Source organism: Mobula birostris, chromosome 5 (assembly GCF_030028105.1).
Source record: "Mobula birostris isolate sMobBir1 chromosome 5, sMobBir1.hap1, whole genome shotgun sequence".
In the NCBI taxonomy this organism is placed as follows: domain Eukaryota; kingdom Metazoa; phylum Chordata; class Chondrichthyes; order Myliobatiformes; family Myliobatidae; genus Mobula; species Mobula birostris.
In genome coordinates this window covers 196,554,540-196,579,005 of record NC_092374.1, presented here as the reverse complement: position 1 = coordinate 196,579,005, position 24,466 = coordinate 196,554,540, and the positions used below count along the sequence as shown (strand labels likewise).

General features: G+C 44.8%; 1 long non-coding RNA gene across 1 annotated transcript; it reads left to right on the top strand.

The window, feature by feature from the left end:
* Nucleotides 1-343: 343 nt before the first annotated feature.
* LOC140197427 (uncharacterized) lies at nucleotides 344-23,915 on the top strand. Its single transcript, XR_011885954.1, has 3 exons — nucleotides 344-591; nucleotides 13,343-13,449; nucleotides 22,632-23,915. It is a non-coding gene; the product is annotated as an uncharacterized lncRNA (long non-coding RNA).
* The last annotated feature ends 551 nt before the right edge of the window (nucleotides 23,916-24,466 follow it).

Sequence of the window (24,466 nt, the reverse complement as noted above, 5' to 3'; positions counted from 1 at the left end):
ACCTGCGCAACTGCTTTGAGTGTCCTATAGACTCGGACCCCAAGATCCCTCTGATCCTCCACACTGCCAAGAGTCTTACCTTTAATACTATATACTGCCATCATATTTGACCTACCAAAATTAACCACTTCACACTTATCTGGGTTGAACTCCATCTGCCACTTCTCAGCCCAGTTTTGCATCCTATCAATGTCCCACTGAAACCTCTGACAGCCCTCCACACTATCCACAATACCTCCAACCTTTGTGTCATCAGTAAACTTACTAACCTTTCCCTCCACTTCCTCATCCAGGTCTTTGGACTGAGTGAGGAGACCTGAGGTCTTATCGGGGAGAAGGCAGGAGATGGGTGGAAAATGGATCAGCCATGATGAAATGCCGAAGCAGACTCAGTGGGTCAAATGGACTAATTCTGCTCCCATATCTTTCTGGTCTTGTGGTCACTCAGAGGAAACTGACACAGTCGTGGGGAGAACCTACAAACTCATTACAGGCAGCAGCAGGAATTGAACCTGGGTCGCTGACAGTGTAAAGTGTTATGCCAACCACTGTGCCACCATGGCACCCGGACCAAGGTTGAGGGAGGATCAGGTGAGTCTGGGTGTAAGTGAAGACAAGACTGAGATAAAGGTAAATGCCTGAGCTCGCATGATGTGGTGACTGTGTGTGTGACTGTGTGTGTGTGTGTGTGTGTGTGTGTGTGTGTGTGTGTGTGTGTGTGTATCAGAGGCAGAGACAGAATGTCTGAGACTACTTGGCTTTCCAGGTACTGTAGATGCAGATTCAGCACTGGTCCACTTTTCCATAATTATTTTAAAACTGATTGAAAAATGCTCACTGGGGCAAAGTACTTTCCCACTGACATGTTAACCACTTTCCCAGTCACACTTACGATAAGGTGCCAAGTGTGCTCCAGTCAAGCTGTCCACATATATCTTGACAAAACATTCAGGAACACATTTTACATATCATGCCCTGACAAATCCCTCAGCACGATGACTATCAAGTCAATATTAAGGATGTTGAAATTGTCTCTTATTGCAATTTTAATATTCCAATTTGTATTCAATATTCCCATTCCAACAGGGATGTGAACCAGTATGATAGAGTTGAGGATGTGCCAGCAGGTTTACAAGTGGATGCTGGGTGTAACATTAGTGTAAGAAAGGACAAGCGAATGATTGGATACAAATGCAGACAGAGCAAAGAGTTAAATTGTACCACAGAGGCAAAATTCAAAGTGGCAAAGAAAGCAGGACTGATGGTGCTGTATTAAAATGCATGTAGCACTCGGAATATGGTGGACAAACTAGTGGCGTAACTAGAGACTGTCGGTGTGACATTGTGGGCATCACTGAGTCCTGCTGTGACTGAAAGAAGGCCATACTTGGGAGCTTAACATCACAGCGTATTCTTTCTTTTGAAAGGAGAGGCAGGAAGGCACAGGCAGTGGTGTGGCTCTATTGGTAAGAGATGGAATTACATCTTCAGAAAGTGGTGACATAGCGTCAGAGAACATTGAATCTTTGTGGGTGGTGTTAAGAAACTACAAGAGTAAAAACAACATTGTGTGAATATACATAGGCCTCCAAATAGTAGCCAAGATGTGGGGTTAAGATTGCAAAGGAAGCTGGAAAAGCAATGTAACAAGGGAAATTGTAATTACCAATTGTAAAGGGGGAATTCAATATGCAAGGAGATTAGGAAAATTAAGTTGTTGTCAGATCTGAATAGAGGGAATTTGTTGAATGCTTACGAGATGGCTTTTTACATAGAAACATAGAAAACCTACAGCACAATATAGGTCCTTCGGCCCACAGAGTTGTGTCGAACATGTCCCTACCTTAGAAATTACTAGGCTTATCCATAGCCCTCTATTTTTCTAAGCTCCATGTCTCCTAAAAGACCCTATTGTATCCACCTCCACCACCGTTGCCGGCAGCCCATTCCACGCACTCACCGCTCTCTACGTAAAAAACTTACCCCAGACATCTCCTCTGTACCTACTCCCAAGTACCTTAAACCTGTGCCCTCTTGTGGCAGCAATTTCAGTCCTGGGAAAAAGCATGGGTAGGTTTGCTAGCATGGTTCGGGAGGGTTTAAACTAATTTGCAAGGGGGATGGGACCCAGAGCGATAGAGCAGTGAAAGAAGTGCATGGAGTAAAGCCAGATCTAACATACAGAGAGGCTTTGAGGAAAGAGAAGCAGAATAAATGGTGTAAAGACAGTAAGGTAGAAGGGTGGAAATGTGTGTACCTCAATGCAAGAAGCAGCAGGAACAAAGGTGATGAACTGAGAGCTTGGATACATGCATGGAATTATGATGTAGTGGCCATTACAGAGACTTGGCTGGCACCAGGGCAGGAATGGATTCTCAATATTCCTGGATTTCAGTGCTTTAAAAGGGATAGAGGGGGCAGAAAAGGGGAGGAGGGGTGGCATTACTGGTCAGGGATACTATTACAGCTACAGAAAGGGTGGGTAATGTAGCAGGATCCTCTTTTGAGTCAATATGGGTGGAAGTCAGGAACAGGAAGAGAGCAGTTACTCTATTGGGGGTATTCTATGGGCCCCCTGGTAGCAGCAGAGATACAGAGGAGCAGATTGGGAGGCAGATTTTGGAAAGGTGCAAAAATAACAGGGTTGTTATCATGGGTGACTTTAACTTCCCTAATATTGATTGGCACCTGATTAGTTCCAAGGGTTTAGATGGGGCAGAGTTTGTTAAATGTGTCCAGGACAGATTCCTGTCACAGTATGTGGACAGGCCGACCAGGGGGAATGCCATACTAGATCTAGTATTAGGTAATGAACCGGGTCAGGTCACAGATCTCTCAGTGGGTGAGCATCTGGGGGACAGTGACCACCGCTCCCTGGCCTTTAGCATTATCATGGAAAAGGATAGAATCAGAGAGCACAGGAACATTTTTAATTGGGGAAAGGCAAATTATGAAGCTATAAGGCTAGAACTTGCGGGTGTGAATTGGGATGATGTTTTTGCAGGGAAATGTACTATGGACATGTGGTCGATGTTTAGAGATCCCTTGCAGGATGTTAGGGATAAATTTGTCCCGGTGAGGAAGATAAAGAATGGTAGGGTGAAGGAACCATGGGTGACAAGTGAGGTGGAAAATCTAGTCAGGTGGAAGAAGGCAGCATACATGAGGTGTAGGAAGCAAGGATCAGATGGGTCTATTGAGGAATATAGGGAAGCAAGACAGGAACTTAAGAAAGGGCTGAGAAGAGCAAGAATGGGGCATGAGAAGGCCTTGGCGGGTAGGGTAAAGGAAAACTCCAAGACATTCTTCAATTATGTGAAGAAAAAAAGGATGACAGGAGTGAAGGTTGGACTGATTAGAGATAAAGGTGGGAAGATGTGCCTGGAGGCTGTGGAAATGAGCGAGGTCCTCAATGAATACTTCTCTTCGGTATTCACCAGTGAGAGGGAACTTGATGATGGTGAGGACAATATGAGTGAGGTTGATGTTCTGGAGCAAGTTGATATTAAGGGAGAGGAGGTGTTGGAGTTGTTAAAATACATTAGGACAGATAAGTCCCCGGGGCCTGACGGAATATTCCCCAGGCTGCTCCACGAGGTGAGAGAAGAGATTGCTGAGCCTCTGGCTAGGATCTTTATGTCCTCGTTGTCCACGGGAATGGTACCGGAGGATTGGAGGGAGGGGAGTGTTGTCCTCTTGTTCAAAAAAGGTAGTAGGGATAGTCCGGGTAATTATAGACCAGTGAGCCTTACGTCTGTGGTGGGAAAGCTGTTGGAAAAGATTCTTAGAGATAAGATCTATAGGCATTTAGAGAATCATGGTCTGATCAGGGACAGTCAGCATGAATTTGTGAAGGGCAGATCGTGTCTAACAAGCCTGATAGAGTTCTTTGAGGAGGTGACCAGGCATATAGATGAGGGTAGTGCAGTGGATGTGATCTACATGGATTTTAGTAAGGCATTTGACAAGGTTCCACACGGTAGGCTTATTCAGAAAGTCAGAAGGCATGGGATCCAGGGAAGTTTGGCCAGGTGGATTCAGAATTGGCTTGCCTGCAGAAGGCAGAGGGTGGTGGTGGAGGGAGTACATTCAGATTGGAGGATTGTGACTAGTGGTGTCCCACAAGGATCTGTTCTGGGACCTCTACTTTTCGTGATTTTTATTAACGCCCTGGATGTGGGGGTACAAGGGTGGGATGGCAAGTTTGCAGACAACACAAAGGTTGGTGGTGTTGTGGATAGTGTAGAGGATTGTCAAAGATTGCAGAAAGACATTGATAGGATGCAGAAGTGGGCTGAGAAGTGGCAGGTGGAGTTCAACCCAGAGAAGTGTGAGGCGATACACTTTAGAAGGACAAACTCCAAGGCAGAGTACAAAGTAAATGGCAGGATACTTGGTAGTGTGGAGGAGCAGAGGGACCTGGGGGTACATGTCCACAGATCCCTGAAAGTTGCCTCACAGGTAGATAGGGTAGTTAAGAAAGCTTATGGTGTGTTAGCTTTCATAAGTCGAGGGATAGAGTTTAAGAGTCGCGATGTAATGATGCAGCTCTATAAAACTCTGGCTAGGCCACACTTGGAGTACTGTGTCCAGTTCTGGTCACCTCACTATAGGAAGGATGTGGAAGCATTGGAAAGGGTACAGAGGAGATTTATCAGGATGCTGCCTGGTTTAGAAAGTATGCATTATGATCAGAGATTAAGGGAGCTAGGGCTTTACTCTTTGGAGAGAAGGAGGATGAGAGGAGACATGATAGAGGTGTACAAGATAATAAGAGGAATAGATAGAGTGGATAGCCAGCTCCTCTTCCCCAGGGCACCACTGCTCAATACAAGAGGACATGGCTTTAAGGTAAGGGGTGGGAAGTTCAATGGGGATATTAGAGGAAGGTTTTTTACTCAGAGAGTGGTTGGTGCGTGGAATGCACTGCCTGAGTCAGTGGTGGAGGCAGATACACTAGTGAAGTTTAAGAGACTACTAGACAGGTATATGGAGGAATTTAAGGTGGGGGCTTATATGGGAGGCAGAGTTTGAGGATCGGCACAACATTGTGGGCCGAAGGGCCTGTACTGTGCTGTACTATTCTATGTTCTATAAAAAGCCTCTGACTATCCACATAATCAATGCCTCTCGTCATCTTATACACCTCTGTCAGGTCACCTCTCATCCTCCGTCACTCCAAGGAGAAAAGACCAAGTTCACTCAACCTGTTTTCAGAAGGCATGCTCCCCAATCCAGGCAACATTCTTGTAAATCTCCTCTGCACCCTTTCTATGGCTTCCACATCCTTCCTGTAGTGAGGCAACCAGAACTGAGCACAGTACTCCAAGTGTGGTCTGACCAGGGTCCTATATAGCTGCAACATTACCTCTCGGCTTCTTTTAGAGCAGCTTGTGCTTGAGCCTACTTGGGGAAAGGCTATCTTAGATCAGGTGTTGTGTAATAACCCAGATCTTATTCGGGAGCTTAACGTCAAGGAACCCTCAGGAGGCAGTGATCACAATATGATTGAATTCATACTGCAATTTGGGAGGGAGAACCATAACTCACATGTATCACTATCACAATGGAATAAAGGGAATTACAGAGGCATGAGAGGAGATGAGAGGAGCTTGCCCAGGTGGATTGGAGGAGGATACTGTCGGGGATGATAGTAGAGCAGAGGTAGCTGAAGTTTCTGGGAATAGTTCACAAGGCACAGGATTGAATCTTTTCAAATTCAACAAGAGATAAGCCATAACAGAAAAGATGAAATATGAGTTTAGAGAAGTTGATAACATAAAGTAGGGTACCAAAAGTTTCTTCAGTTATATAAAGAGTAAAAGGGAGGTGAGAGTTGTTATTGGACCACTGCAAAATGATGCTGGTGAGGGACTAATGGGGGACAAAGAAATGACAGATGAACTCAATGAGTACTTTACATTAGTCTTCACTGTGGAAGACACTACCAGGGTGCCAGAGCCCTGTGAACATCAGGGAGCCGGAATGAGCGCCATTGCTATTACAACGGAGAAAGTGCAAGGCAAACTCAAAGGTGGAGAAGCTACCTGGGCCAGATGGACTACATTCCAGAGTCCCACGTGAGGTTGCTGAAGATATAATGGTCATGATCATTTATTTCATGATCATTTGATTCTGGCATGGTCCCGGAAGACTGGAAGACTGCAAATGTCTCTCCACTCTTTCAGAAGGGAGGAAGACAAAATAAAGGTAATTATAGGTCAGTTAGCCTAACCTCTGTGGTTGGAAAAGTGTTGGAGACTGTTAACAAGAATGAGGTTTCGTGTGGTTGACGAGTGCATGGAGGAGGGGTGAGAGAGGAATGGGGGTGAGTGGTCTTTGCGGGAATGCAGGAGGAAGAAACAGAATCTGGGGTTGTAGCAGAGAGGGTATAAGTGAGGCTGCATATTAATTGCAGCGTAGGGATGAGTCCGAAGGAGGATCAAGTTTCGGAAAGTTAGAGGCAAGGTTGGGAAACATGAGGAGGAGGCAGTGGGTAATGTTTCTGTACCACAGCCTAGCTGTGTGTGTCTTTGTGAGTGTGGTGTGGTGAGCAGCCATTCTTTTGAGTGTGCCAGTGTTTAGAGTGGCTTTGGCTCATCAGGCATGGGTGAGGTTAAGTATTTGGTAAGTTTCTCTCCTGATAGATCATACAGGTCCACAATCCCTTATCCGAAATCCACGGGGCCAGTTGCATTTCGGAATTCAGAATTTTTCGGATTTCAGAAAATTTATCCTTATATTGATAATTAACCTGTCTCAGTGCGGGTGGACTTTAGGACCCGGGGGAGCTCTGGACCTATGCACATCCTCCTGTATATTTTAAATCATCTCTAGATTACTTATAATACCTAATACAATGTAAATACTATGTAAATAGTTGTTACACTGTATTGTTTAAAGAATAATGACAAGAAAAAAAGTCTGTACATGCTCACACAACGAGTGGTGGAGAGAGAATTTCCAGGTTTTCCCGATCCATGCTCGTATTGGCTTACTGGATTAAATGTAGAAGGTAAATACTCTAGGACATATACAAGTTCAAACTAAGCTAAATACTGTTCAGGTACCTGATGGGCCAGCAACAGGATTCTCAAATTATGAAGAAGCACTACGACAAGACGGTATTTTAAAAACTTATGCAGTGTTTTCCTATTTTTCATTAGTTTATGGTCATCACTGCCACTATAAAACTTCAGTAACTTGTCTTTCTGTTTCTATAAATCATATACAGTGGTAGTTCCGACACCATATTCTTCAGTAAGACGCTGCACAGACACACCACCATCAAGCTTCTGCAATAACTCCACTTTCTGCTTTATTGATAATGATAGATGCTTCCTTCTCTTTTTCTCATTGTTACCCATAGGGGTATCTGCAGCTCTTTTTGATGTTTTCACAGTGAAATTAAACACAATGTCAACAGTGAACACAAAATATCAGCGAACAGCAAATGCACGTGTAACCAGTACGAGCGCTGAGTCACAACTGATGTCTGGCGGCCTCTGCTAGTGCTGCCACGTCACACCTGAGTGACGTCAGCTGTTGACGCGCCGAACAAGCCTTGTTACGACACGATCCACACTCCACGAAAAAAAACATCAGTTTTCAGAGCTTTTCGGATTTCAGAATTTTGGATTGTAAGAGATTCTGGACCTGTATTAAGGAAATGGAGCTACAGCTCAATGACCTTCAACATATGGGAGAATGAGGAGGTGATAGATAGGAGGTACAGATAGGTAGGCGGCCCTACAAGACCAGAGAGGTGAAGAGGACTGCAGTATTGAGAGGAGATTCCATCGTTGGAGGAACAATGATGAGATTCTGTGGGTGTGATAGAGACACCCAGATGATATGTTGCTTTCCAGGTGCTAGGATCAGAGATGTCTCAGATCTGGTCCATGTCACTCTCAAGAGTAAGGGTGAGCGGTCAGAAGTCCTGATAAATATTGGTAATAATGACAGGGAAAGATAAGCTGAGGAGATCCTCAAGAGAGATTTTAAGGAGCTAGGTAGAAAGCTGAAAACAGGTCCTCCAGGATTGTCATTTCTGGATTGCTGCCTGTGCCACGTGCCAGTGGGGGTAAGAATAAGATGATAAGGCAGGCAGGTAATCTAATTTGGTAGATGAATGATGGTGCCGAGGATGAGGTTGCTAATTTACAAACAGAGGTTATCTGTAGTGAGACTCCAAGCAAGAAGAGGCAGACGATAAGGCAAAATTGTTGTCAACAGGACGAGTTGCAATGTGAAAGGCAGGTAAAATCAAAAAGAGTGGATACAGTACAGGATGTGATATATTTGAATGTGCAGTATATGAAATAAGGCAGATGAATGGGTAGCACAGTTATAGATTGGCATGTATGATATAGGCATCACTGAATTTTGGCTGAAAGAAGATTATAGCTGGGAGCTCAATGCCCAAGGATACACATTGTATCAAAAGGACAGGCAGGAAGGCGGAGGGGGTGACATTGCTCTCTGGTAAGCAATAAAATCAAATCAATAGAAAGAGGTGGTATATGGTCAGAAGGTATTGAATTATTCTGGATAGAGCGAAGGAACTGCAAGGATAAAAAGGCCCTAATGGGAATTCTAGAGCCAAAAAAGTATTCACCTCCCCACCCCCAGAAGTTTTCATGTTTTATTGCTTTTCAACATTGAATCACAGTAGATTTAACTCGGCTTTTTTTTGACACTGGTCAACTGAAAAAGACTATTTCGTGTCAAAGTGAAAACAGATCTCCACAGAGTGATCTAAATTAATTACAAATATTAAACACAAAATAATTGATTGCATAAGTATTCACCCTCCCCCTCCCCCCTTCAAGTCAGTGTTGAGAAGATGCACTTTTGGCAGCAGTTACAGCCTTGAGTCTGCGTGGATAGGTCTCTATCAACTTTGCATATCTGGACACTGTAATTTTTCCCCGTTCTTCTTTCCAAAACTGCTTAATCTCTGTCAGATTGCTCAGGGTTCATGAGTGAACAGCCCTTTTCACACTGAGCCATTGCTTTTCAATTGGATTGAGGTCTGGGCTCTGACGTCCACTCTAGGACATTAACATTGTTGTTTTAAAGCCATTCCTGTGTAAGTTTGGCTTTATGCTTGGGTCATTGCTTTCTGGCAAGCAAGTCTTCTCCCAAGTTGCAGTTCTCTTGCAGACTACATCAGGATTTCCTCCAATATTTCTCAGTAATCTGCTGCATTCATTTTACTTTCTCCCTCCATAAGTCTTCCAGGGCCTGCTGCAATGAAGAATCCCAACAGCATGATGCAGCCATCACAATGTTTCATGGTGGGGATGGTGCGTTTGTGATGAAGTGTGGTATTTAGCTTATGCCAAACAGCAAATAGTCTGATGAATTTTGATTTCATCAAACCATAGAAACTTCTCCCAGCTGACTTCAGAGTCTTCCACATGCCTTCTGGCAAACTCGACCCAAGATTTCATGTGAGTATTTTTCAGCAGTGGCTTTCTCTTTGCCACTCTCCCATAAAGCTGTGACTGGTGAAGAATCTGTGCAGCAGGTGTATGTACTGTTTCTCCCATCTCAGTCACTGAAGCTTGTAACTCCTCCAGAGTCGTCATAGGTCCCTTGGCAACCTCTCTCACTCGTCCCCTTCTGCACGGTCACTCAGTTTCTGAGGACTACCTGCTCTTGGCAGATTTACAGCTGTGCCATATTCCTTCCATTTCTTAATGATAGACTTAACTGTACTCCAAATGATGTTCAGTGGCTTGGAAAAGTTCTTGTATCCATCTCCTGACTTGTGTTTTTTCAATAATCTTTTCATGGAGTTGCTTAGAGTGTTCTTTTCTCTTCATGATGTAGTTTTTGTTCGGACACTGAATTACCAGAGTTGGTCCTTCCAGATACAGGTGTATTTTTTACTACAATCAATTGAACCACCTTGACTGTGCACGGGTCAGCTCCATTTAACTAATTTTGTGACCTCTAAGATACATTGACTGCACTAGTGTTGATTTGATGTGTCATATTAAAGGGAGTAAATACTTATATAATCAATTACTTTGCGTTTTATATTTGTAATTAATTTTTATTTTATAATTTGTGTTTTATATTTGTAATTAATTTTTAGTTCACTTTGGAGAGGTTGGTTTTCATTCTGACATGACAGTCTTTTTCTGTTGATCAGCGTAAGGAAAAAGCCGAATTCTTCACAGTGGAAGACACAGCCTGTATGCTTGAAGTTCGAGAGTGTCAGTGGGCAGAAGTGTGTGAAGTTGCCATTACTAGTGAGAAGGTTCTTGGGGAAACTGAAAGGTTAGAAGTTAGATAAGTCACCTGGACCAGATGGTGTACACACCACGGTTCTGAAAGAGGTGGCTGAAGAGTTTGTAGAGGCATTAGTAATGATCCTTCAAGAACCACTAGAATCTGGAATGGTTCCAAAACAATGTAAAATTACCAATGTCAGTTCACTCTTCATGAAGGGGGAGAGGCAGAAGAAAGACAATTATAGGCCAGTCGGTCTGACCTCGGTGGTTGGGTAGATTGAATCAGCTGTTCAGGATGTGGTTTCGGGGTATTTGGAGTCACATGATACAATAGACTGTAGTCAGCATGGTTTCCTCAAAGGAAAGTCTTGCCTGACAAATCTGATGGAATTCTTTGAAGAAATAAAAAACAAGATAAACAAAGGAGAATATTTGGATGTTGGGTACTTCTATTTTCAGAAGGCCTTTTACAAGTTTAGGCTGGACTATGAATGGTCCACTCGACCTCCAAGTTCAAGGTAAGCTCAGGGCTGAAGACCCTGACGAGTCCAAAAACAATTGTTACAGAAATAGCAATAAAAAATCCTAATATCATGGGCAACCTTCATTGCTGCTCTAAACACCAGCAGTGTAACGGACAGTGATAAAAACAAATTGAGAAGGTGCCACACCTGAAGCTGCTTAACAAGTTCAGAGCCCAGTATATTACAGGAAAGATACTAGCATGGGTAAAGCAGGGACTGATTGGAAGGAGGCAAAGAGTGGGAATAAAGGGAGAGTTTTCTAGTTGACTGCCGATGACTAGTGATCTGTGTTGGGAGCGCTTTTTTTTTACCTTGTCTGTCAGTGACTTGGATGATGAAATAAGTGGCTTTATTGCAAAGTTTTTGTGGATGATAGGTGGAGGGGCAGGTAATTTTGAGGGAGTAGAGGCACTACAGAAGGACTTAGCCATGTTTGGAGAATGGGCAAAGAAGTGGCATTTGGAATAGAGTGCAGGAAACTGTGTGGTCATGCACTCTGGTAGAAGAAATAAAAGGCAAGACTATTTTCAAAATGGAAAGAAAACTCAAAAATCTGAGGTGCAAAGGGACTTGGTGGCTCTGGGCCTCAATTCACTGGAATTCAAAAGAATGAGGAGTGACCTCATTGAAAACTATTGAAAGTTGAAAGGCCTCGATAAAGTGGATGTGGAGAGGATGTTGTAGGCCGCAGCTCCAGCTGTATGCTCCAGTCCGGGTCTGTGTCTATTCTACACTCCTGGCCCTCGTCCCAGCTGCACACTGCAGGCTGGGATCTGGGCTCTGGCTGCACACTTCAGACCAGGCCCTAACAACAGATGCACACTCTATTCTGGGTCCAGGTTCCAGCTGCATCCTTCAGTCTGGGATCCGGAGTACTACGGGACCCAGCTCCAGATGCACTTGATTCCACATCAAGGCCCCAGCTGCATACGGCAGCTCCCAAATTCGGTCAAGACTCCATTTTTAGCTGCATGTTCTGGCTCTCCACCTTCTGATCTCCTTCATGCTTTTCATCACCGAGGAGCTGTACCAAAGTTTGCCCAGGTGACTTCTTCAGGACCTGACGAGTATCACCGTGACCTCGTATCCCCAGTGTGATGAGGTTTGTGTGCATCTGTGTGTATATTTGCTCACCATAGAACTCACAAGTAGCCGGTAATCAGAATCAGGTTTATTACCACTGATGTCTGTCGTGAAATGTGTTGTTTTGTGGCAGCAATACAAAGCTAGACATAAAAATTACTATAAGTGTAAGGCTCGTTGCATCTAGTGCAATGATCTCGGGGGCGGTGTCCCCTCCTCGACCAAACTTTAGCTCTCTTGTTTGGATGGATGCTGCATGTTGTGTCCCCTGTGTAACATCAGTACCCTGAAATAGCATTCAGTCCACAGTGTGCGGTTAAACGACTAAGATTTTATATTTAAGTATGGGGTTAGTAGAGAAACAAAAGAAAAGGAAAACAAATAAAAGGTGCCAATAATCTCATCAACATGTCCAGTGCACAAACGTTGGAGCTCACAGATTCCCTTCCGCTGATCCTCCTTTGCTCGTCATCGACCCCTGGGCTCCCGCCCCGAGCCCAATCCCAGCGGATCCGGCAACCGTCTCCTCAAGCCACCTCTTCTCTCTTCATCCTCCTCGCGCCTTCTCCCCCAGGCCCGCACAAACTAACAGCTTTCACACAGACAGAAAGAATAACATCTATCCCAATTGGTTAGCAAATGAATACAAGTCCCGTTATCACTAATTATAACCCAATCATGCTGCAATAGAGAACCACTGTCTCAGCAGTTAACAGTACAGAGAAGCCATTTTATTCACCTTAGTAGTAACATAAAAGAAGAAACCCTTACATAAGTTACAAAAAGAAACATATAAAAATGTTGGAGGAACTCAGCAGGTCAGTCAGCATCCATTGAGATGAATAAAGAGTCGATGTTTCAGCTGAGACCCTTCATCAGGATCTTTTCCCTCCATGGATGCTGCTTGACTTACTGAGTTCTCTAGCATTTTGTGCTTCTTGCTCAAAAGTGAGATATGGTTCATGTGTACATTGTTGGTTCTGAAATCTGATATGACCATAAGATACAGGAGCAGAAAGACAGAGGGGAAGAAACTGTTCCTAACATGTTGAATGTGCGTCTTCAGAGTTCTGTGCCTCCTTCCTGATGGTCGTAATGAGAAGAGGTTTATTTTTGTCACACGAACAGAGAGGCGGATTTAGGATGAGGGAGGGCAAGTGTAAGTTCAAGTTTAAGTGTTTTGTCATTCCAATTGTACACGTATACATCCAAATGAAACAACATTCCTCTGACCAGGGTGCACAACATAGTATGTATAACTCACAGACAACATATAAAGTAATATTACCTCAAATAAATTGATGAATTATAAGGTGTATTTGCATCGCAAGTTAAAAAAGTAAACAGTATAACGCTACTGGCGCTTCATTGAGCTGCCGGAGGTGGTGATAGAGGCAAATACGAGAATGGCTCTTGGACTGTTTTCAATGTCTGTGAATGTAACTCATTCTGCCGTGCCTCAGTTTTCCTCCTCTTCCTCTCTTCCCGCAGTACAACTGGATGGACGAGAAACTCAACCACAACGTGGAGTTAGTCCATTATCCACACCGTCCGGTCCCTGCGAGCCGACTACAACCTCACCAAGACCAGAGCTGACTGTGAGTCTGCATTTCCACACCGCTGCCCCGCACTGTTCACTTGAATTTCCCTGGCTGCACTTCGCACGCTTTCCAGAGCTGAGTGGTGGTTCACTCTCCCCTGGTTAGTGTGGATGTTCACCCGGATCCCAGCTGACGGCTGTCCGGTGTAGCACAGAGGAAAGTCAGCGCTGGGGGAGATGTTGTCCTTGAGAGGAAATGTTGGACGGTGAAACTTGATCCCCTCGCTTGTGTGGATCCCTGGGGTTTCACAGCCAAGTGGGTTATCAGCAACACGCACAACACACTGGAGGAACTCAGCAGGTCAGACAGCATCCGTGGAAATGAACAGTCAACATTTCGGGCTGAGACCCTTCGTCTTGCACTTTATTGTTGACCTGCACTGCACTTTCTGTGTAGCTGTTAGACTTTATTCTGCATTGTTATTGTTTTACCTTGATCTACCTCAATGCACTGTGTAATGATCTGATCTGTATGAACACTCTGCAAGACTAGCTTTTCGCTGTCTCTCGGTACTTGTGGCAATAATACACCAAAACCAATAATAGATCAATACAAGTTGGGGGACCTGAGGGGAACTCCTTCACTCAGAGGGTGGTGAGAGTGTGGAACGAGCTGCCAGTGGAAGTGGTGGATGCGGGTTTGATTGTAACATTGAGGAGAAGTTTGGAGAAGTATACAGTCTGGTTTTAGATGGGGAAACTGTTTCCTGCTCTCTGCCCTACCTGTACCCCATGCTTGTCTGAATGAGCCTCCCTCCCTTTGACATCAAGGATCTCCTACCAGCTGGGCCATGCTATCTCCTCACAGCTACCACTGGACAGGAGGTGCAGGAGACTGACGTCCCAGACTGTGGTGCAGTGATGGAGTCGTCCCTGTACCATGACTTATCTGAGAATTCTCCGGCTCACAGTCTCTCTACCAGTTGCACACAGGTCACTTGAAATACTTGGACAAAAGTACAGCCAACCCGATGTGCCTGCTCACCTCCTCCGTCCAGACACTGTCCTCCTGCAAGATGCTGCTAGTGCTGGTGGGCAAGGACTGTCCATCAGCACAAAGGAAAAGCTTCTCGCCTTGTCATTACCAGAGTTGGATCTGGGGATGATATTGTGCAGGTTTTTTGGAAGTCAGGAATGAATGTCACAAATCTTATGATTACATCCATTTTATTAGATATTCATAACAAAGAATTAGGTTGATTGGGTGGTTAAAATAAGTTTGTTGCATTGGCCTTTGTTAGTTGGTGGATTGAGTTCAAGAGGCCCAAGGTAATATAGCAGCTCTATAAAACCCTGGTTAGACCACCCGTGGAATATGGTGCTCATTTTTGGTTGCCTCATTTTAAAAAGGATGTGGAAGATTTGGAGAGGGTGCAGAGGAGATTTTTCAGAATGCTGCTTGGATTAGAGAGCAAGTCTTGTGAGGATAGGTTATGTAAGCATGGAGCTTTGCACTTTGCAGCCAAGGTGGATGAGTTGAGACTTAACGGTTAGATCGATCTTAAAGTAGGTTAAAAATTGTATCGAAAGGGCAGGCAAGGGAACAGGGGGGTATAAGTGGCTCTGTTGCTAAAAAAAATGAAATCAAATCTTGAGAAAGATGATATAAGATTGAAAAGATGTAGAATCGTTGTGGCTAGAGTTAAGAAACTGCTAGGGTATTAAGACCCTGATGGAAATTATATACAGTAGCCAAGATATGGGACATAAATTGAAATGAGAGATAGAAAAGGCACATAAAAACAGGACAATGTTACAATCATCATGTGAGATTTCAATATGCAGGTAGACTGGAAAAATCATGTTGGTGCTGGATGCCAAGAACTGAAAGTGGAGAATGCCTATGAGATGGGTTTTTAGAACAGCTTGCGGTTGAGAGTAGGAGGAGAAAGGCAGTTCTGGATTGGGTGTTGTGTCATGAACCAGATTTGATTGGGGAGGTTAAGGTAAAGGAACCCTTGGGAGGAAGTGATCATAATATGATAGAATTCACCCTGCAGTTTGAGAAGGTGAAGATAAAGTCAGATGTATCAGAAGTACAGTGGAGTAAAGGGAATTACTTGGATTTTCAGTATGCCTATCACAAGGTGCCACACATGAGACTGCTTAACAGGATAAGAGCCCGTGGTAGTAAAGGAAAGATACAAGCAAGGGGGCTCGTTCTGGTTGCCTGCCGGTGACAAAGGATGTTCCGCAGGAGTCGATGTTGGGACCACTTCTTTTCACAGTGTATGTCAATGATTTGAGTGATGGAATTGATAGCTTTGTGGTTGGGTTTGCAGATGATACAAAGATCGGAGAAGGGGCAGGTAATGTTGAGGAAACAGGGAGTATACAGAAGGATTTGGACTGATTGAGAGAATAGGCAAAGAAGTGGCAGATAGAACTGTATGGCCATACTCTTTGATTGAGGAAATAAAGGCATAGACTATTTTCTTAATGGGGAGAAGATTCCAAAATCAGAGGTACAAATGGTTTTGGGAATCCTTGTGCAGGATTCTCGAAAGATTAACTTACAGGTTGAGTCAGTGTTAAGGAAGACAAATGCAATATTTGGTTATGCAATAATTGAGTTAGAGAGGACTAGAACATAAGAACAAGGATATGATGCTAAGGCTTAATAAGGTCAGACCACACTGAGAGTACTGTGAGCTGCTTTGGGTCTCTTATCTGGCATTGGAGAGGATACAGAGGAGGTTCACGAGAATGATTTTGGGAATGGAAGGGTAAACGTATGAGGAGAGTTTCATGGCTCTGGGCTTGTACTCATTGGAATTCAGAAGAATGAGGGGGGATCTCATTGAAACCTATCCAATATTGAAAAGGCCCAGATAGAGTGGATCTGGAGCGGATGTTTCCTATAGTGGGTGAGTCTAGAACCAGAGGGCACAGCCTCAGAATAAAGGGACATCCAGTTAGAACAGAGATGAGAAGGAATTTCTTTGGCTAGAGGGTGATTAATCTGTGGAATTCATTGCCACCGAAGGCTATGGAGGCCAAGTCATTGGGTGTATTCAGAGTGGAGTTGATTGTTTCCTGGTCAGGGTGTCAAAGGTTATGGGGACAATGCAGGAGAATTGGGTTGAGAGGGATAACAAATCGGCCATGATGGAACAGCAGAGCAGACTCGATGGACTGAATGGTCGAATTCTGTTCCTATGCCTTGTGGTATAAAAGGTCAGCACAACATCTTGGGCTGAAAGGCCTGTAATGTGCTGTACTGTTCTATGTTCTGAGAGTAAAACACAACAGCAGGTAACTAACTAAGTGTAAACAACTCACTCTGCTGTAAGTATGGAAAAGAGAGCAAAGAAAAGAACAAAGAACTTGCCTCGTAGTGGAACTTTACACTGAAAACTAGTGTGAACTAGATAGATAAGGGAATTCTTTGCATAATGACAGTCAATGAGACAACAGCCAGATAGGCTGTGCTTTACTTGTGCTGTCATGACACCAGCTTCCAGACAAAGGAACTACAATAAAATACTGAACCGACCACACTGTGAATTACTGAAAATCCACTGAATACTTACAGACAAACAGGTGATTAGAGAAACATAAGCAAGCATTAAAAAAAGGTTAAACTACAAAAAATGACTGCAGGACATTTAGTGGAGCGTGGTAATGTACTGGTTAGCGTAACACTATTACAGCGCCCGTGACCTGGGTTTGTACGTTGCCCCTGTGACTGTACGGGTTTCCTCCGGATGCTCCGGTTTCCTCGCACATTCCAGAGATGTACGGGTCAGTTGGTCGATTGGGTGACGAGGGCTCGTTAGACCAGAAGGACCTGTTACTGTGCGCTATCTCTAAATAAATATCAGAATGTCAATTAGACCCTAATCCAACAGGAGAAGCAGCCTCTCGTCCGCCACTCCAAACACTCACTCGCTCCAGCATCAGGTTGTAACATCTACAAAATTCCGCGTTCACCTTGGCTACTCTGACCCGTGACTGTAACACCAGGAAGTACCGGCAGTGAGTGCAGGGTCTCCTTTTCCCCGACTGGAGATGCATCGCTATTCCATTGAAACTGGATCCAACTCCTGGAACTCCCTCCCCACCAACACCAGATTAAAGATTAGCTTTATCTGTCACAGGTACATTGTAACCTAGAGTGAAATGCGTTGTTTTGTGTCTACGACCAACATGGTTGGAATACGTGCACAAGTGTCTCTGCGTTTCCAGTGCCAGCATTGCATGGCCACAACTCACTGACACGAAATGTAGATCAGGGAACAGTACAGCACAGGAACAGGCCCTTCGGCCCACAATGTTGTGCCAAAACAATTAAATTAGTAATCAATTTACCAGCTAAGTTAATCTTTTCTGCCTACACAATGTCCATACCCTTCCATTTTGCTCACATTCATGTAGGCAGTACGTTTTGGGAAGGTGGAAGGAAACGGGAGCACCCAGATGAAACCCACACGACCACTGGGACAATGTATAAACTCCTCATGGACAACGGTGGGAATTGAACGCCAATTGCTGAACATGGGCTCTGTAATAACATAACACTAACTGCTACGTTACCATGCCATCCCCATCAAGGAAACACTTTTGCCAGGACTGTCGTGGCTCTGGATGGCAGCTGAATAACCTCCTCCCACAGACCCCCACCACCGCTTTGGCAAGGAGATTTAGTGGGCTAAATCACAGCAAATATATAAAAAGGATGTACTTTTAGAAGATTGTATTAGAAGATATCTTGTTCCATGTGTAAACACTAGAGATTCTGCAGATGGCAGAAATCCAGAGTAACACACACAAAATGCTGGAGGAACTCAGCAGATCAGGCAGCATCTATGGAAAGGAATATAAAGTCGATGTTTCAGGCCGAGACCAGTCCTGATGAAGGGTCTCAGCCAGATTCATCGACTCTTTATTCCTTTCCATCGATACCGCCTGATCTGCTGAATTCCTTTACCACTTGTGTACATTCACACAGTGCTAGAGCAGGGGTTACCAACGTTTTTTAATACCATGGACCCCGACCATTAACCGAGGGGTCAGTGGACACCAGGTTGGGAAACCCTGTCCTAGAGAAATAACTCCTGCACCTTGTGTGGTTGGATCACATGTCTTCTGAGGCAAGGAAAGAGAAACATCGAAGCCTCATTGGAACTGTTTCCAACTCAGGTTAAACCACAGGGTACATATAGCTCTGATCTTGTGTCGGAGGGAGAATATGGCAGCACACAGGAGATGAATGGAGGGCGGGAACATTACAGCTTTGAGGAGGGAGTGTGCAGCCTGGGTGTATTTTCTCTCAGTGAAGGAGAAGTGATTGAAGTTTACACAATTAAGGGAGGCCAGGTCAACAGAAACATGTAGAACCTGTTTCCCATGAGAAAGGAGTTACTGGAACTGGAAGCAGTTCTGGAATGGGAGTGTTGGCCTGTCACAAGCAAATTAAAGGTCGTGGTCAACCAGACCTAGGCCAAAGTCTGAAGTTGGAGAGATGCCAAGACTCAAGGCCAAGGACTATAGGCCCGGAGGCAACCTGCCTGGGTTTAAGACTCCTGTCTTTGTGAGTGGGTGGGTAGCTGGGTAGAAAAGGGTTTTCTTTTGCTGTTGTTGTCTTGTTTTGTTACTGTTGTTGTTGCTTGTGACATTCTAACAGTGATTGTCATGGATGTTTCTCTTGTTATCGGAATACCCTGTTGGTCATTGGTGATGTAAAATACTGCAAGTACATTTCACTTGTTTAATGGTGAACCAGATGGTGGGGGAACTGTGGGGGCTCGGTTGTAGAGAGGTTTAGGGTGCAAGCCGTGGGTTTACGTATTGAAGCAGTCCAGGAAGGGAAATGCCACAGGCAGTGTAGCACGGCTTCCATACTGGATTAGGGATTGGCCCTTCCCATCGGTGCTGCCATTCAGTATTCGATCATTGGAAGGACAAGCTGGACTGCGGGCGTGTGTATGTCTGTGAACTGCTTAGAATGAGAATGCCAGATAAACCAGCATTTATTGCCCGTCCCTAGTTGCCCTTGAGAAGGTGGTGATGAGCTGCCTTCTTGAACCGCTGCAGTTTCTGAGGTGCAGGTACACCCACTGTGCTGTTAGAGAAGGAATTCCATGATTTTAGACCAATGACAAGGAAGGAACGGTGATATGTTCCCAGGTCAGGATGGGGAGTGACTTGGAGGGGATTTCCAAGTAGTGGTGTTCCCAAGTACCTGCTGTTATCATCCTTCTCGATGGAAGTGGTCATGGGTCTGGAAGGTGCTGCCTTAGGAACTTTGATGTGATGTTGCAGTGCATCTTGTAGATAGTACACACTGCCTCAACTGTTCGTCGATGGTGGAGGGATTGGATGCTTGTGGAAGGGGTACCAGTCAAGTGGGCTGCCTTGTATTGAATTGTATCAAGCTTCCTGAGTGTTGATGGAGCTGCACTCATCCAGGCAAACGATGAGTATTCCATTACACTCCTGACCTGAGCCTTGTAGATGATGACAGGTTTTGGGGAGGCAGGAGGTGAGTTACACGCCACAGGATTCCTAGCCTTTGACAGTGTTTATATCACAAGATCACAAGACAAAGGAGCAGAAGTAGGACATTCGGCCCATCAAGTCTGCTCTGCCACTCCACCATGAGCTAAACTATTCTCCCATCTAGTTCCAATTTCCGGCTTTTTCCCATATCTCTTGATACCCTGACCAACTAGATACCTATCCTCCTTAAACACCCTCAATGATCGGGCCTCCACAGCTGTATGTGGCAACGAATTCCATAGGTCCAAGACCCTCTGGCTAAAAAAAATTCTCCTCATCTCTGCTTTAAATGGGTACCTTCTAATTTTAAGACTGTGGCCTCTTGTCATGGACTCACCCACCAAGGGAAACAGACTTTCCACATTTACTGTCCAACCCTTTCAACATTCAAAATGTGTCTATGAGATCCCCTCTCATTCTTCTATACTCTAATGAATACAGTCCAAGAGCCGACAGACGTTCCTCCTATGTTAGCCCCTGCATTCCAGGAAGCATCCTCGTAAATCTTCTCTGAACTCTCTCCAACATCAGAACATCCCTTCTAAGATAGGGGGCCCAAAATTGCACACAGTATTCCAGATGAGGTCTCACCAGTGCCCCATAGAGCCTCATCAACACTTCCTTACTCTTATACACTATTCCTCCTGAAATGAATGCCAACATAGCATTCGCTTTCCTTACTGCCGATCCAACCTGGTGGTTAACCTTTAGGGTATCCTGCACGAGGACCCCCAAGTCCCTTTGCACTTCCGATTTTTGAATTTTCTCCCCATCTGAATAATAATTTGCCCGATTATTTCTTTTTCCAAAATGTACAACCATACATTTCTCAACATTGTATCTCATGTGCCATTTCTTTGCCCACTCTCCTAAACTGACCAAGTTTCTCTGCAACCTTTCCGTTTCTTCAACACTTCCTACTCCTCCACCTATCCTGGTGTCATCCGCAAACTTAGCCACAAAACCATTTAATCCATAATCTAAATCATCGATATACATTGTAAAAAGAAGCGGCCCCAACACTGACCCCTGCGGAACACCACTAGTAACCGGCAACCAATCAGAATAGGATCCCTTTATCCCCACCCTTTGCTTTCTGCCTGTCAGCCAATGCTCCACCCATTTCAATATCTTTCCTGTAATTCCATGGGCTCTCATCTTATTAAGCAGCCTCATATGCGGCACCTTATCGAAGGCCTTTTGAACATCCAAATACACAACATCCACAGCCTCTTCCTTGTCAATCATATTCGAGATTACCTCAAAAAATTCCAATAGCTTGGTGAGGCAGGATCTTCCCTTCATGAAACCATGCTGGCTTGGACCTATCTTGTCATGCACCTTGAGGTATTTCGTAAGATCGTCCTTGAGGATCGACTCCAATAACTTTCTAACTACTGATGTCAGACTAATAGGTCTGTAACTTTGTTTTTGCTGCCTCCCTCCTTTCTTAAACAGCAGAACTACATTTGCGACCTTCCAGTCCTCCGGAACCATGCCAGAGTCTAATGATTCTTGGAAGATCATTTCCAATGCCTCCACAATCTCCAAAGCCACCTCCTTCAGAACCCATGGGTGCACCTCATCCGGTCTGGGAGACTCATCTATTCTTAGTCGATTTAGCTTCCCAAGCACTTTCTCTCTAGTACTCTTGACTGTACCTAATAAAAAGTAGAACAGTTCAGTTTCCTGTCTATAATAACCCCCAGTAGGGGATTCAGTGATGGTGATGCCACTGAATGTCAAGTGACAATGGTGAGAGCCTCTCTTATTGGAGATGGTCATTGCTCGGCACTTGCTTGGCTTGAATGTTCCTTGCCATTTGTCAGCCCAAGCCTGGATATTGTCCAGGTCCTGTTGCATTTGGGTATGAACTGCTTCACTGCTATATGTGTGATATGTGTCTTGTGCTGTGTGTGACTGTGGTACTGTGTTCTGCATCTTGACCCCAGAGGAAGGCTGTTTCATTTGGCTGTGTTCATGGGTATTCGTGTATGGTTGAGTGACAATTAAACTTGAACTTGAACTGAGATGCTGACTGCTGCCTGACCTGCTGAGCTCCTCCAGTACATTGTGTGGTGCCCAATGTTTCCAGCGTCTGCAGAATCTATTCTGTCTGAGTGCAGAATATAGTATTGTGCAGTGTAGGTAACAAACACAGTACTTACTCTGGGAGTGTGTGGAGAGAACTTTCCACTGTTTCTCTATCCTTAGACTATGTGGAGAGAGCTTTCCTCTGTGTACCTACCCAGGGAGTGTGTGAAGAGAGCTTTGTGCTGTGTACCTACCTTGCGAGTGTAGGATGGAGCAGTGCAGAGGGAGATGTTTTCTGTATCGACCCTGCACTGGGATTGTGTGTAACCAGTGACACAGCACATTGCTGCTTTCAAATGGCAGAGTTTCCACATTTGGAAATTATTCTGCCAACAGGGAGTGGCAGGAATTTGGGGAATTTGCCAAAACATGTCAGTTTTAAATCTGGAACTGATATATTTCCACTCACCCGAGATATGAAGGGATCCAGAGGAGAAAGGGGTTGAATTGTAAGTCACCCATGATCCTGTTTGAATGATGGAATGTGGAAGATGGGATCAGCCTCCTGCAGTCCCTCCTCCTCACATGAACGTATCTGTGCTGTGCATCCTGAGCTGGATTAGACTTTCTCCTTTCCTTCCACAGTTGAAGCAAAGCGAGACGGAACAACAGAAGTGGGAAGAGGCCATGAGGAACTGAGAAGATGCTCTGACCTGTTGAGTGCAGCAGGGAGCGTGCCGGGATTTTAACCGCTCTCCTGCGACTGCGTACACCTGAAGGATGGTTAGCTGCCAGTTGTCTGGAGTTCTGGATCAAACCCGGGTCTGGAGCCGTGATGCAGCGTCTCTACCCACTGCGCCACTGAAACACCAGGCATTTTTCAGCGGGGTTGGCCTTGGATTTCAGCCCCCCTCCGTCTCCCCCTTCAGAATATCCAGATGATGGCTTGTGGTCCAAGGCTGTGAACATCCCCCAGCCGCCATCTGTTCCCCTGGGAGTTTACAGAAAATCTTTTGCAGGTTCTCTCGCCTCGCACTGACAAGCCGGACTCCACTTCCAGTGCCGGCGTTCTCCCTGTGACCAAATCCAGGTTTAGGGATCTGCACTGCTGGTGACCAATAGACCGATGTTAGCATTTGAAGAAAGAGAGTGGACCTCATTCCTCACCCACTTGTTCCTCTCACCTTTCTGGCAAGATCATTGCTCAAACACCCTCACTGTAACCCAGCTCCCTCTACACCTGTCTCAAGGTGAAGGCTGATGGGGTTTGAAAAGGATTTGCTTTCTGCAACAGTGCAGTGTCAACAAGAAAAACAACTGAAGATTTATTGATGGATTCCCTCACGTCAATCTGCCTTGGAGTCATTAACTGACTGCCCAGTATTTCAGCAGGTTACAGCCATGTCAGTTTGTGACAATCTCCATGTTGCTCTGGTTGTTTAGGATCTCAATTCAGTTATTCCCATCTTGTTTCTCCCCATCACCAACCCCCAATCCTGTTTCTCCCCACCCATTATCCTGCTTATTTGCTCCTTCCCAGTATTCATTCACACTCCTTCCATAGTGAGTAGACACACCAGCCATTACATAAGAACATAATCAATAGCAGCAGGAGGCAGCCATTTGGCCTGTCAAGCCTGCTCCGCCATTCAATAAGATCATGGCTGATCTTACCCCACCCCACCCCACCCCTCTCCTCCTTCTCCCAATTTAGAGCTGCCATGAGCTTAAATAGACATTTATTGTTCTGTTCCAAGAATGTTGGCTTGTTTGGGGTTTTCAATCTGCGACCAAGTGATGCTATAAACTTGAGTGCTTTCAATTGTCCTGCTGCTGTGATTTTTAAATTTAACTTGCAGAATTATCAACTGATAACATTTGTTGCAAAAATAGGTTTGACTGGGAATGTTGATAATGCTAATCTCTGCCGTTTCAACAACTTGAATCACTTTGCCTCTTGAAATAACAAGCGATTGAAATACAATTTGGAATTCCCTTAACATAAACAAAGTAAAAACAATTCTCTTTGAAGGGATTGTGTTTATGTGAAATAATGAAGAGTGAGGTGGGGTGGGGTAGCGCAGGGGAGAGGGAATTCAAAGGTCTGAGGAAATGGGTGTACTTTTCTTCTCTGAGGACTGTCACCTTGTCATGGCTGCCTGTGCATCAGCCTCCCCACATCAAACAAAATCATACACAGACCTCTCCATTATGGGAATTAACCCCTTGGGAGAACAGCATACTCTACTCGAGTGATTGCACTGCGACTATTTTTTAGCTAAGTGACGTAGGGCTTGTCCTGGCAAACCTACAGTCCCTGTACTGCCCAGTCTCTGGCTGTCCACTCTATCTATGCCTCTTATCATCTTGTACACCTCTATCAAGTGACTTCTCATCATCCTTCTCTCCAAAGAGAAAAGCCATAGTTCACTCAACCCATCCTCATAAGAAATGCTCCCTTTCCAGACAGCCTCCTGGTA